Source organism: Triticum urartu, chromosome 6A (assembly GCF_056163025.1).
Source record: "Triticum urartu cultivar PI428250 chromosome 6A, HENAU_Tu73, whole genome shotgun sequence".
NCBI lineage: Eukaryota > Viridiplantae > Streptophyta > Magnoliopsida > Poales > Poaceae > Triticum > Triticum urartu.
In genome coordinates, this window is record NC_141878.1 from 331,410,579 (window position 1) to 331,425,424 (window position 14,846).

A 14,846-nucleotide genomic window follows, 5' to 3' on the forward strand; every position below is an offset into this window, starting at 1 on the left:
CCACACTAATAAATCATACATATTTAGAGAGCAATTTTTATTGCTTGCAACAATGACAACTTACATGAAGGATCTTACTCAATCCATAGAGAGATATGGTGGACTCTCATGGCAAAACTATGTTTAAGGATATTTGGAAGCACAAGTAGTATCTCTACTTGGTGCAAACAATTTGGCTAGCATGAGAGGGAAAGGCAAGCTCAACATGTTGGATGATCCATGCCAATATAATTTATTTTGGATGTAAGAAAACATAACCCATTACGTTGTCTTCTGTCGGATCTCGGGTTCCGGTAAAACCCTTAAGGTTCAAACACTGGGGTGCGCGCGAAGATCTCCCCCTACCGATCCGCGTACTAGCTTCGCTAAGGTCTCAAGGAGTAACTCGGTGAACTTGCAACACAAAGTACACAAGATTTATACTGGTTCGGGACACCATTGTGGTGTGATGCCCTACTCCAATGTGGTGGTGGTGGATGGCCTCTTGGGTTGAGGATAAACAGTACAAGGGGTAGAACAGCCTCCTGAGGAGAGGTTTTCTTGTGCTTGCTGGACTGGTGCGTTGTTCGGATCTCTCAGAGACGAGTTGCCTCCTATGGCCGTGGCTAATCCTATTTATAGAGGCCCTGGTCCTCTCCCCAAATATTGAGCGCGAAGGGAGCCAACAACGGCCAATTTGCAAGGGGACAGTTAGTACAGCTTATCAAGGCAAAAGCAGTCTTCGCCTGCCAAAGGCTCTGGTGGTGACGCCGTCTTGGGCTCCACGGTGACCTCCGTCTTGCCGTCCTGCTAGTCTTGGTGTCGTTGCACCGATATGGAAACCTTTGCTTTATTCCTCGGTACTCCGCGCCTGCGCCTGCTTCCTTAGCACCAAAGAGGAAACAAGGACACTGTGCATGCTGGCGCCCGCCTGGCCTTGGTCTTCATGGCTCACGTCATCAGAACCTCGCGAGGTTTTCCTTTCCCTGGACTCTCTGCCCCTCGCGAGACAGCCTGGTGAGGACACTCCTGAGGAGGCCTTGTGCAGTCCGCCTCGCGAGGCTTGGCCCCTCGCGAGGGTCTTGTGTGCTTGTTGGTGAAGATGGGCCGTACGGCCCGCTCGCAGAGCCACGCCATGGGCCGCAAGCGGGCAAGTCTGGGGACCCCCATTCCCAGAATGCCGACAGTAGCCCCTGGGCTCAAGGCGCGCTCGGGCTTGGCTTCGAGGCGAAGCTAAGGGGCAAGTGCGGAGCGCCGCGGGCCCCAATAGCCTGTGGCCTTGGTCGACGCGTGGCGGTTGATTGGATGTGGGCATCTCTGCTTCCCCATGCTGCCTCGGCAACTTCCCGGCTGTCAAAAGGCTGGCGTGGATAGCGCTTGCCTTCACTGCTTCCTTTCGCCTTGCTCCAGATCCCCTGTCTTGTGCCCTGCCTAAATCTCTAGATCTACTCCCATCCTTCATGCATCATCGACCAATGCCGCCTCGGAGGGTCAAGCCTACCTCGTCGCCGGCTTGGTATGAGCCAGCCCTCAACGCTCCCAACGTCTCGGAGAAGAACCTCGTCGTCGCGCGCTTGCTGACGGCGGGGGAAAGCAACAAGAAGGGGAAGACCGGGCTCCGGGCAGGCTCCGACGTGCTGGAGCCCGAGGGAAGCACCTTCTTACCCTTCTTTACGAGCGGCACCATCGCGGGGTTGGTTCCCCCCTTTTTTGACTTATTCTTCGCGGTCCTTGACCACTACGGACTGCAGGTAGTGCATCTTCATCCCAACTCTATCCTTATCTTGCCGTTCTTCGCCTACTACTGCGAGGCGTACCTCGGCGTGATGCCGTCCGTGGCTCTACTGCGCCACTTCTTCTTCCTCGGTGCCAAGGAGGGTCACGCCTCCGGGTGTGTCAATTTCATCGCGGCCGGCAAGGCCAACTCGATCTTGAATACGGGGAAGAAAGCCGAAGGCTTCCGAAGCAAGTGAGCCATGATGGATGCTAAATGCATCCACCCATGCTTGACGCTACCGACGGAGATGCCCCAGTCCGACAAGGGCTGCTCCTACATGAAGCTCACCGACGAGCGGGCGATGTTGGTGCTGGAGAAGATGAAGTCCGACCTCAAGCCGAGCAATGCGAAGGTGGCGAAGGTTACAGGGGCCATGGTCCTGAGGGAATTCCTGATGCTGCGCGTGGCCCCGCTTCAAGCCTACACGCGCCCCTTGTGGGAGCTTGGGGATGAAGAGGACAAGGTTCGCTTGAGCCCGAAGGCCTTGTCCGGCGAGGAGCTGGCTACAGTTCTCCGCCTCCTGGTTGGGGATGACCAAGAGTACCGCCGAATGTCTTCACTCCCTTGTTTCGCCGTGAGGACGGGGCGCAGGTCATGGCTTCCAGGCTGACTTTTGACAGGCGTGGGCTGGTGCCGCCGGCGCCTACCGGGGCCCTTGCGGCGACGAAGCCGGTGGAGCTGTCTTTTGATGAGTCCCACAGGAGGAAGAGGGGGAGGAGGAAGACTCGTAGGTGACCCTTGAAGGGATGGGGGAGACCTCCCCTTGAGCAAAGCTGACATCCTCTGCACCCTTCCTGCCAACGACGAGGCCGACACCCACCTGGAGAGGGGAGAGCCGCCCGTCATCCCGACGAGGGACCAATCAGCATTGATTTCCCGGGACGCTGCTTCTGCTTCGACGCCGCCTAGAGCTGCCTCCGGCCCAACCGCTGCTCCTGCTTCTGCTTCTGGAGCTGGCGTGCCCAGGCCTCAGGGTGGACTACGCTGCTGTGGACCAGTAAGTGCTTGAGCTTCATCTTGTTCTTGCTTATACTGCTGCCTCCTGACATTCGTCCTTGTTTGACCAGGCCGCCGCCTTCGATGAAGAAGAGGAAGGAGGGCGCATCGCCCAGGCCTGGGACTGAACCATCTGCACCGGCCGCACCCCCCTCCATGGGGAAAGCAAATGACAGCTCTCGCACCTGTCCGGCCCTGTCGCCCTCGCAAGGCCCGGAGGGGCGTCGTCCGAAGGAGTCGGCCCTAGAGGCCCCGCGGGCTCCGGGAGTGTCGACGTCCGGTTCGGCTGCTGAGGTCTCGGTGGCTCACAAGCCGTTGGTCTCCCAAGCCTGGTGATGACGTCACCTCCTGCTCCTGCTGCGCCATTACTCCCAGGTTCTTCTGCCTCCTCTTCTATCTTGGAGCGTTCCCTTTTAGAGATGACTCAGCTGCGGGAAGATCTCCTGGGCGCGGATCCACGCCTGGTAGCCAGGCACCTGGAGCTGGCCTTCGGCTGGCTTCAGTCTGACGCAGCAGTCCGAGCGGCGCTGAGCCAGGCCATGATGACCTCCGAGGAGGAGAAGCGGGCTGTCGCTCAAGCTGCGGCCGATCACGAGGCGGCGCTAAAGGACGCCGAAGCCGCCCACGACCGCTGCCGGCGCTGGAGGATGAGCTAAAGAGTCTGCGCGATGAGCACGTAGAAGAAGCTCGCGGCTGCCAGTCGAAGAAGGTGGAGATGAGGGCCTGGGAGGACGCCATCAAGAACCGCCGCGCCGATCTGGGGGAGTTGGCGAAGGCGCGGGACACTGAACGCAGCCGGCTGGAGGAGCTGGAGCGGAAGGTGGAGGCGAAGGGGCCGATCTTGATGCCAAGGCGAAGGTCCTGGCTGAGGACCATGCGGCCTTCGCGCTTCGGGAGAAGAGGTCTCGCGAGGCCTTGAAGTCACTCTATGAGAAGGGCTTGGAGAAGCTGTTGGCCACCAATGAGGATAGCCCCGCCCAGTTGCTTCCCTACTTGGTCGAGACGCTTGAGGAAGTTGTGCGCGGCATCGGCCCCATGGCAGAGGCAGAGGCTCGCACCCTTTCTTCAGCCGTGCTGACACACGTCTTCAGCCACCTCCATCTCCGCAATCCTGTCGCCCGCCTTGACGAGCTGCTGGAGCCTGTGGACGAGGAGCATTGTGTGGCTGCCGCTGTAGACGTGAAGGGTCAGGTGGAATCCCTGCTGGAGAAGTTCGACGCCTTCGCCCCCGCGCCTTCGACTGGTGGTGCAGGTGAAGGCGACGCCACCCAGGAGGGGGCACCTCTTGCAGGTGCCGGCGGTATCAAGGGATGACTGGCTTGCGGCTCCTTTCCTGTTGAAACTCCTGCATCATGTAGCGTGCCTCGTGGAGGCGTTTAAAGTTGTGTTTGGTATTCGGAGAATAGTATGTCTTGTAATATTTGCTTCGATATTTTGTCATTTTCTTCCTATTTGCTTTATGTTCTACGTAGGTAGAGCCTGGCCCCACGCATATCTCAACCGCCGTTGGACCGACCGGAGACCAGGACGGACCCAAGGAGTGAGGAGCTATGTGACCAGTTAGGCTCCTGAGTCGCGATGCTCAGGAATCCCCCTTCACGCGCAAACAGCTTATGGAAAGGAGATGCAATGGTTGGTCTTGTGTTCTACATCGGCAGGGCCCGACCCCATGCATACCTCAACCGCCGTTGGACCGACCAAAGACCAGGACGGACCAAGGAGTGAGGGGCTACGTGGTCAGTTAGGCTCCTGAGTCGCGATGCTCATGAGTCCCCCTTGATGTTCAAATGACCTTCATACCTTAGCTCCTCTTGGGAGGGCGTGCGACGACCAGGTCCGAGGGACCTGGCAGGGTGGCGTATGCTTGGGCATGACCCGAGCGCAGCCCCCGTGCCCAGCCCCCTCGTGCAGCTCTCCCGAGGGGAGGCGTTGCGTTGAGGCCAGACACCAAGCTCGGAGGCTCCCTGAGGTTGATAGGCCGTGAGGCCACCCTCAGTTGTTTATCACCAGGACGGACCATGGCGCTTCCGCACTTGCACGGGCATAGCCACTCCTCGGCAGTGTCAACTGCCAGCATGGAGCATGGTGCTTCCACTGGTACGTGGGAGGGGACTCCCTACTGCGGAGAGCCCCGGGGGTGTGTACAGCCCCGCCCTGACACGTGGCTTGCACAGCAGGGCTAGACGAGGTGTGTTTGGGCACTCGTGAGCCAGCGCGGGACTCATGAGGCCCTACCTCAAGGCGGGTTGCGCCTGGTCTTGATTCTTGTTCGTTGTGGTGGTCCTGCGAGGTGGTTAGACAACCTGCACCGAATGAATCTCCTGAGGTTATCGCGTGAGAAAGCCAAGCACCAATGGTCCAAGGAGGTGACGTGAACGGGGCCGGCCCATTAGACGGAGCTCGGTCGTTGGATTTATCGACGCTGTAGGGACGGGCCCGAGCACAGACGCCGTGCCTAACCCTCTCACGCGAAGGGTCTTGAAGAAAGACGACCGGCGCGCGGCTCCTGTGATGGGCGACAATAAAGCAGGTGATAATCATAGATAGATTAAGCATGGAAGCCAAACTAGCTCAGGTAAATGCATGAACGAAATGCGCCACTGGGTCCTGCTCGAGCGGCTTGGGGATGATGCAGCCCGAGGGGCCTCCCCAGCAAGGTAAGCTAAAGACATGGAAAAGAAGGGATACATGCCACAGGGACGGACCCACGCGGCCTCGGAATAATGCATCCTCGGGGGCGCTCCCAGCTAAATGAACTTGGAAAACGTCACCTGGTTCCATTGATGAAGGGGTATTGAGGGAGCTAAAGGTACGCGGCGAAGGGGTTGCCCCTCACGAGCCACTGGGGCCCTGAGCCTCGGGAGGCTCTGGGGTCCAGGCAGTTCCTTAAGGACCGTCTCCATCTCTGCCAAGACTGCGTGGTTCCTGGCCTCCTGACCCGCCATGATGCTCCGTGGGTTGCGCTGATAGGCAGACGCCACGCTCGGCAGGCCAAAGGGCATGCGAACGTAGCTGTGAAGTGGACCCTCACAGCGCCCAACACGCGAAGGCCAGAAGCGCTCATGAGATGCAGCTCGGTTGAGCCCTTGTATGTCGATGCAGACGCGCATATCACCACCCTCGCCAGGGTGGGGAGCAACGCCAGGTGGCCAGTAGTCACCGCGTATTGCTCTTGCTTCTTGAAGCTCCTGAGATACCTTGGTGATGAACTCTTGGGCACCGGGCGCTCCTTGCCTGGCGTCCTCCTGAGGGAGACGTGCCGCGAAGCATGCCTCCAAGTGGTGCCCGAGCGCCTCCCTCGTGACGGTGGCAAGGCCTGAGGCCCTCCAGAAGAGAGCCCCCGAGCCCTGCTCGAGGAGGGCACCGGGCGCGCTTTCTTATGCGATGGAGGGAGGCGCCCCAGGTGCGGGCGCTGATCCTGACGAGGTGCCACTTGCGGCGCTGCCCTCTTGAGGTCCGGCACGGAGTAGCTGCTTCTTCTTCTTGGGGACAACCTCAGGAGGGTACCGAGATGCATTGTTACCGGGGTCTTCGATTGACGCTTCTTGGAAGGCGCGCTCAAGGGAGCACACCGCATATTTTTCTTCCCAGGGGACCGTGATGATCCCGCCGCTTCTTGGCATCTTGAGGACGTTGTAGCCGTGGTGCGTCACTGCCATGAACTTGGGCAGGGCCGGATACTCGAGGATGGCATTGTAAGGCAGACGAATGTGGGCGACGTCGAAGTTGATGAGCTAGGTGTGGTAGTTGTTGCGTTCTCCAGGGGTGACTGGGAGGCGTACCTGTCCTATCAGCATGGCGGAGCCGTCGGTCACTCCTGAGAAATACTTGGTGGGCTGAAGCTGATCGTATGGAACTTGAAGGTTGTCGAACGTCTCGACGGATAGGACGTTGATCCCTGCTCCACCATCGATGAGGGTCTTGGTGACTTGCACGTTGCTGATGATGGATGAACAAAGCAATGGGAGAGCGCCAGCGGTGGCCGCACACTTGAGCTGATCTGCTGAGCTGAAGGTAATGGCGCACTTGGACCACCTGAGCGGGCGCGTGGCCTCGAGCTTGGGGAGGACTGCATTCACTTCACGAGTGAACTTCTTGAAGATACGTTGTGAGGCTGGGGCTTGAGCTCCGCCCAAGATGCAGGCGATAGCATGTGGCTCCTGGAAGCCCCCAGCCCCCTCATCTTGGTGGTGGTGGTCATTCCTTCTTGGTGGTGGAAGTGGAGGAAGCCCAGCATTGCCCTGAGGACGGTCCTCGCGAGGCTGATCCCTCCAGGCACCTTCACGAGGCTGGTCCTGCCAGTGGTCCTCACGAGGCCGGTCGCGCCACTTCAGACACGGGCCACGGTCATCCCAGCATCCGTAGATTCATTATTATTCTCAATCAAAGTAGACAAGGGCACATCATTAGGATCAGAAGAAACACTCTTATTAGCAAATAATTTCATAAGTTCATCCATCTTTCCACTCAAAACATTAATTTCTTCTATCGCATGCACCTTTTTACTAGTAGATCTTTCACTATGCCATTGAGAATAATTAACCATAATATTATCTAGGAGTTTATTAGCTTCTCCTAAGGTGCTTTCCATAAAAGTGCCTCCCGCGGTCGAATCTAAAAGATTTCTAGAAGCAAAATTCAATCCGGCATAAATTTTTTTGTATAATCATCCACAAATTTAAACGATGAGTAGGGCAATTATGTATCATTAATTTCATTCTGTCCCAAGATTGTGCAAGATGTTCATGATCAAGTTGCTTAAAATTCATAATATCGTTTCTAAGAGAGATGATCTTAGCGGGAGGAAAATACTTAGAGATAAAAGCATCTTTGCATTTGTTCCATGAATCAATACTATTTTTAGGCAAAGACGAAAACCAAGCTTTAGCACAATCTCTAAGCGAAAAAGGAAATAGCTTAAATTTAACAATATCATTATCCACATCTTTCTTCTTTTGCATGTCACACAAATCAACGAAGCTATTAAGATGGGTAGCGACATATTCACTAGGAAGGCCGGAGAACGGATCTTTCATGACAAGATTCAGCAAAGCAGTATTAATTTCACAAGATTCAGCATCGGTAAGAGGAGCAATCGGAGTGCTAATAAAATCATTGTTGTTGGTATTGGTGAAGTCGCACAATTAAGTATTATCTTGAGCCATCGCGACAAACAAGCAAACTAACACACAAGCAAAGAAAAAGCAAGCGGACAAAAAGGGCAAATAGAGAAAGAGAGGGAGGATAGAGAGAGGGCAAATAAAACGGCAAGGGTGAATTGGGGGGAGAGGAAAACAAGAGGAAAATGGCAAATAATGTAATGCGGGAGATAATGGTATGTGATGGGTACTTGGTATGTTGACTTTTGCGTAGACCTCCCCGGCAACGACGCCGGAAATCCTTCTTGCTACCTCTTTTAGCACTGCGTTGGTTTTCCCCGAAGAGGAGGGGATGATGCAGCAAAGTAGCATAAGTATTTCCCTCAGTTTTTGAGAACCAAGGTATCAATCCAGTAGGAGGCTACACGCAAGTCCCTCGTACCTGCACAAAACAAATAAATCCTCATAGGCGCGCCCCTACCTCGTGGCCTCCTGTTGATTGGCTTGACGTAGGTTCCAAGTCTCCTGAGTTGTATTCAGTGAGAAAATCACTTTCCCAAAGGTTTCATTCCGTTTGGACTCCGTTTGATATTCCTTTTCTTCGAAACCCTAAAACAGGCAAAAAACAGCAATTCTGGGTTGGGCCTCCGGTTAATAGGTTAGTCCCAAAAATAATATAAAAGTTGATAATAAAGCCCAATAATGTCCAAAACAGTAGATAATATAGCATGGAGCAATCAAAAATTATAGATACATTGGAGACGTATCAAGCATCCCCAAGCTTAATTCCTGCTCGTCCTCGAGTAGGTAAATGATAAAAATAGAATTTTTGATGTGGAGTGCTACTTGGCATAATTTTAATGTAATTTTTCTTAATTGTGGTATGAATATTCAGATCCGAAATTCAAAACAAAAGTTCATATTGACATAGAAAATAATAATACTTCAAGCATACTAACAAAAAAATTATGTCTTCTCAAAATAACATGGCTAAAGAAAGTTATCCCTACAAAATCATATAGTCTGGCTATGCTCTATCTTCACCACATAAAATATTTAAATCATGCACAACCCTGATGACAAGCCAAGCAATTGTTTCATACTTTTGACATTCTCAAAACTTTTTCAATCTTCACGCAATACATGAGCGTGAGCCATGGATATAGCACTATAGGTGAAATAGGGTGGTGGTTGTGGAGAAGACAAAAAGGGGAAGATAGTCTCACATCAACTAGGCGTATCAACGGGCTATGGAGATGCCCATCAATAGATATCAATGTGAGTGAGTAGGGATTGCCATGCAACGGATGCACTAGAACTATAAGTATATGAAATCTCAAAAAGAACTAAGTGGGTGTGCATCCAACTTGCTTGCTCATGAAGACCTAGGGAAATTTTGAGGAAGCCCATCATTGGAATATACAAGCCAAGTTTTATAATGAAAAATTCCCACTAGTATATGAAAGTGATAACATGAGAGACTCTCTACTATGATGATCATGGTGCTACTTTGAAGCAAAAGTGTGGTAAAAGGATAGGAACATTGTCCCTTCTCTCTTTTTCTCTCATTTTTTATTTGGGCCTTCTCTCTTTTTTATGGCCTCTTTTCTTTCTTTCTTTTTATTTTTTGTCCAGAGTCTCATCCCGACTTGTGGGGGAATCATAGTCTCCATCATCCTTTCATCACTTGGGACAATGCTCTAATAATGATGATCATCACACTTTTATTTTTCTTACAACTCAATAATTACAACTCGATACTTAGAACAAGATATGACTCTATATGAATGCCTCCGGCGGTGTACCGGGATATGCAATGATGCATGAGTGACAAGTATGAAAGAATTATGAACAGTGGCTTTGCCACAAATACTATGTCAACTACATGATCATGCTAAGCAATATGACAATGATGGAGAGTGTCATAAACGGAACGGTGGAAAGTTTCATGGCAATATATCTTCGAATGGCTATGGACATGCCATAATAGGTAGGTATGGTGGCTGTTTTGAGGAAGGTATATGGTGGGTGTATGATACCGGCGAAAGGTGCGCGGTATTAGAGAGGCTAGCAAAGGTGGAATGGTGAGAGTGCGTATAATCCATGGACTCAACATTAGTCGTAAAGAACTCATATACTTATTGCAAAAATCTACAAGTTATCGAAGCAAAGTATTACGCGCATGCTCCTAGGGGGATAGATTGGTAGGAAAAGACCATCGCTCGTCCCCGACCGCCACTCATAAGGAAGACAATCAATAAATAAATCATGCTCCGACTTCATCACATAACGGTTCACCATACGTGCATGCTACGGGAATCACAAGCTTCAACACAAGTATTTCTCAAATTCACAACTACTCAACTAGCATGACTTTAATATCACCATCTCCATGTCTCAAAACAATTATCAAGTATCAAACTTATCATAGTATTCAACACACTCGTAAGAGAATTTTTATTATTAATCTTGCATACCAAGCATATTAGGATTTTAAGCAAATTACCATGCTATTAAGACTCTCAAAATAATCCAAGTGAAGCATGAGAGATCAATAGTTTCTATAAAACAAATCCACCACCGTGCTCCAAAAGATATAAGTGAAGCACTAGAGCAAAATTATATAACTCAAAAGATATAAGCGAAGCACATAGATTATTCTAATAAATTCCAACTCATGTATGGCTCTCTCAAAAGGTGTGTACAGCAAGGATGATTGTGGTAAACTAACAAGCAAAGACTCAAATCATACAAGACGCTCCAAGTAAAACACATATCATGTGGTAAATAAAAATATAGCTCCAAGTAAAGTTACTGATAGAAGTAAACGAAAGAGGGGATGCCTTCCGGAGCATCCCCAAGCTTTGGCTTTTAGGTGTCCTTAGATTATCTTGGGGGTGCCATGGGAATACCCAAGCTTAGGCTCTTGCCACTCCTTGTTCCATAACCCATCAAATCTTTACCCAAAACATGAAAACTTCACAACACAAAACTTAAAGTAGAAAACTCGTGAGCTCCGTTAGCGAAATAAAACAAAAGACCACTTCAAGGTACTGTAATGAACTCATTCTTTATTTATATGGGTGTTATACCTACTGTATTCCAACTTCTCTATGGTTTATAAACTAATTTACTAGCTATAGATTCATCAAAATAAGCAAACAACAAATGCAAAACAGAATCTGTCAAAAACAGAACAGTCTGTAGTAATCTGTAGCTAGCGCAAGATCTGGAGCCCCAAAAATTCCAAAATAAATTTCTGGACGCGAGGAATTTATCTATTAATAATCTGAAAAAATAATTAACTAAATATCACTCTCCAAATAAAAATGGAAGCAGTTCTAGTGAGCGCTAAAGTTTCTGTTTTTTAGAGCAAGTTCAACAAGACTTTCCCCAAGTCTTCCCAACGGTTCTACTTAGCACAAACACTAATTGAACACAAAAAACACAACCAAAAAAGAGGCTAAATAACTTATTTATTACTAAGCAGGATCAAAAAGCAAGGAATAAAAATAAAGTTGGGTTGCCTCCCAACAAGCGCTATCGTTTAACGCCCCTAGCTAGGCATAACAAGCAAGAATAGATCTAGGTATTGCCATCTTTGGTAGGCAATCCATAAGTGGCTCCCATAATAGATTCATAAGGTAATTTAATTTTATTTCTAGGAAAGTGTTCCATGCCTTTCCTTAACGGAAATTGGAATCTAATATTTCCTTGCTTCATATCAATAATTGCACCAATCGTTCTAAGGAAAGGTCTACCAAGAATAATAGGACATGAAGGATTGCAATCTATGTCAAAATCGATAAAATCTACGGGCACATAATTCCTATTTGCAAAAATAATAACATCATTAATTCTTCCCATGGGTTTCTTAATAGTGGAATCCACAAGGTGCAAGTTTAGAGAGCAATCATCAAAATCACGGAAACCTAACAAATCACACAAAGTCTTTGGTATCGTGGAAACACTAGCACCCAAATCACATAAAGCATAGCATTCATGATCTTTAATTTTAATTTTAATAGTTGGTTCCCACTCATCATAATGTTTTCTAGGGATAGAAACTTCCAATTCAAGTTTTTCTTCATAAGATTGCATCAAGGCATCAACGATATGTTGAGTAAATGCTTTATTTTGACTATAAGCGTGAGGAGAATTTAGCACGGATTGCAACAAGGAAATACAATAAATCAAAGAGCAATTTTCATAGTTGGAACGTCCTCTAGGTAAAGGTGGATCATATTCAGTCCCATCATTATCAAGATTCATATTGCAAAACAAAGATTTAATAGGGGACACATCAATAACTTTCAGATCTTCATCATTATTTTCATAGGAACTAGAAGAACATGCTTTTATAAAAGGCATCTTTCCTAGCACGCATCCTAGAGGTTTTTCTTTGCCCTCATCAATGGAAATTCTCATGGCTTTGAGAGACTCATTGATATCATGCTTAGGTGGAATAGATCTAAGTTTCAAAGAATCAACATCAAGAGCAATTCTATCAACGTTCCTAGCCAAATCATCAATCTTAAGCAATTTCTCTTCAATCATAGCATTAAAATTCTCTTGCGAGGTAATAAATTCTTTAATATTAGATTCAAAATCAGGGGGAATCTTATTATAATTTCCATAAGAATTGTTGTAGGAATTAACATAATTATTAGAGGAATTACTAGGATAAGGACTAGGATTGAAATTTCCTGTATACGCATTGTTACCAAAATTGTTCCTACCAACAAAATTCACATCCATAGATTCATTATTATTCTCAATAAAAGTAGACAAGGGCATATCATTAGGATCAGAAGAAACACTCTTATTAGCAAATAATTTCATAAGTTCATCCATCTTTCCACTCAAAACATTAATGTCTTCTATCGCATGCACCTTTTTATTAGTATATCTTTCAGTATGCCATTGAGAATAATTAACCATAATATTATCTAGGAGTTTAGTAGCTTCTCCTCAGGTGATTTCCATAAAAGTGCCTCCCGCGGCTGAATCTAAAAGATTTCTAGAAGCAAAATTCATTCCGGCATAAAAAATTTGTATAATCATCCACAAATTTAAACCATGAGTAGGGCAATTACGTATCATTAATTTCATTCTCTACCAAGCTTGTGAAACATGTTCATGATCAAGTTGCTTAAAATTCGTAATATCGTTTCCAAGAGAGACGATCTTAGCGGGAGGAAAATACTTTGAGATAAAAGCATCTTTGTGTTTGTTCCATGAATCAATACTATTTTCAGGCAAAGACGAAAATCAAGCTTTAGCACAATCTCTAAGCGAAAAAGGAAATAGCTTCAATTTAACAATATCATTATCCACATCTTTCTTCTTTTGCATGTCACACAAATCAACGAAGCTATTAAGATGGGTAGCGGCATCTTCACTAGGAAGGCCGGAGAACGGATCTTTCATGACAAGATTCAGCAAAGCAGTATTAATTTCACAAGATTCAACATCGATAAGAGGAGCAATCGGAGTGCTAATAAAATCATTGTTGTTGGTATTGGTGAAGTCACACAATTAAGTATTATCTTGAGCCATCGCGACAAACAAGCAAACTAACACACAAGCAAAGAAAAAGCAAGCGGACAAAAAGGGGCAAATAGAGAAAGAGAGGGAGGATAGAGAGAGGGCGAATAAAACGGCAAGGGTGAATTGGGGGGAGAGGAAAACAAGAGGAAAATGGCAAATAATGTAATGCGGGAGATAAGGGTATGTGATGGGTACTTGGTATGTTGACTTTTGCGTAGACCTCCCCGGCAACGGCGCTGGAAATCCTTCTTGCTACCTCTTTTAGCACTGCGTTGGTTTTCCCCGAAGAGGAAGGGATGATGCAGCAAAGTAGCGTAAGTATTTCCCTCAATTTTTGAGAACCAAGGTATCAATCCAGTAGGAGGCTACACGCAAGTCCCTCATACCTGCACAAAACAAATAAATCCTCGCAACCAACGCAAATAGGGGTTGTCAATCCCTATAGGGCCACATACGAGAGTGAGATCTGATAGATATGATAAGATAATATTTTTGGTCTTTTTATGATAAAGATGCAAAGTAAACTAAAAGCAAAGTAAATAACTAAGTAGTAGGAGATTGATATGATAAAGATAGACCCGTGGGCCATAGGTTTCACTAGTGGCTTCTCTCGAGAGGATAAGTATTCTACAGTGGGTGAACAAATTACTATTGAGCAATTGACAGAATTGAGCATAGTTATGAGAATATCTAGGTATGATCATGTATATAGGAATCACGTCCGAGACAAGTAGACCGACTCCTGCCTACATCTACTACTATTACTCCACTCATCGACCACTATCGAGCATACATCTAGAGTATTAAGTTAAAATAGAGTAACGCCTTAAGCAAGATGACACGATGTATAGGGATAGACTCATGCAATATGAATAAAACCCCATCTTGTTATCCTCGATGGCAACAATGCAATATGTGCCTTGCTGCCCTTACTGTCACCGGGAAAGGACACCGCAAGATTGAACCCAAAGGTAAGCACTTCTCCCATTGCAAGAAAGATCAATCTAGTAGGCCAAACCAAACTGATAATTCGAAGAGACTTGCAAAGATAACCAATCATACATAAAAGAATTCAGAGAAGATTCAAATATTATTCATAGATAGACTTGATCATAAACCCACAATTCATCGGTCTCAACAAACACAATGCAAAAAGAAGATTAGATCGACTAGATCTCCACAAGAGAGGGGGAGAACATTGTAGTGAGATCCAAAAAGAGAGAAGAAGCCATCTAGCTACTAACTATGGACCCGTAGGTCTGAAGTAAACTACTCACACATCATCGGTGAGGCTATGGTGTTGATGTAGAAGCCCTCCATGATCGATGCCCCCTCCGGCGGAGCTCCGGAACAGGCCCCAGGATGGGATCTCATGGATACAGAAAGTTACGGCGGTGGAATTAGGATTTTGGCTCCGTATCTGATCGTTTGGGGGTACGTCGGTA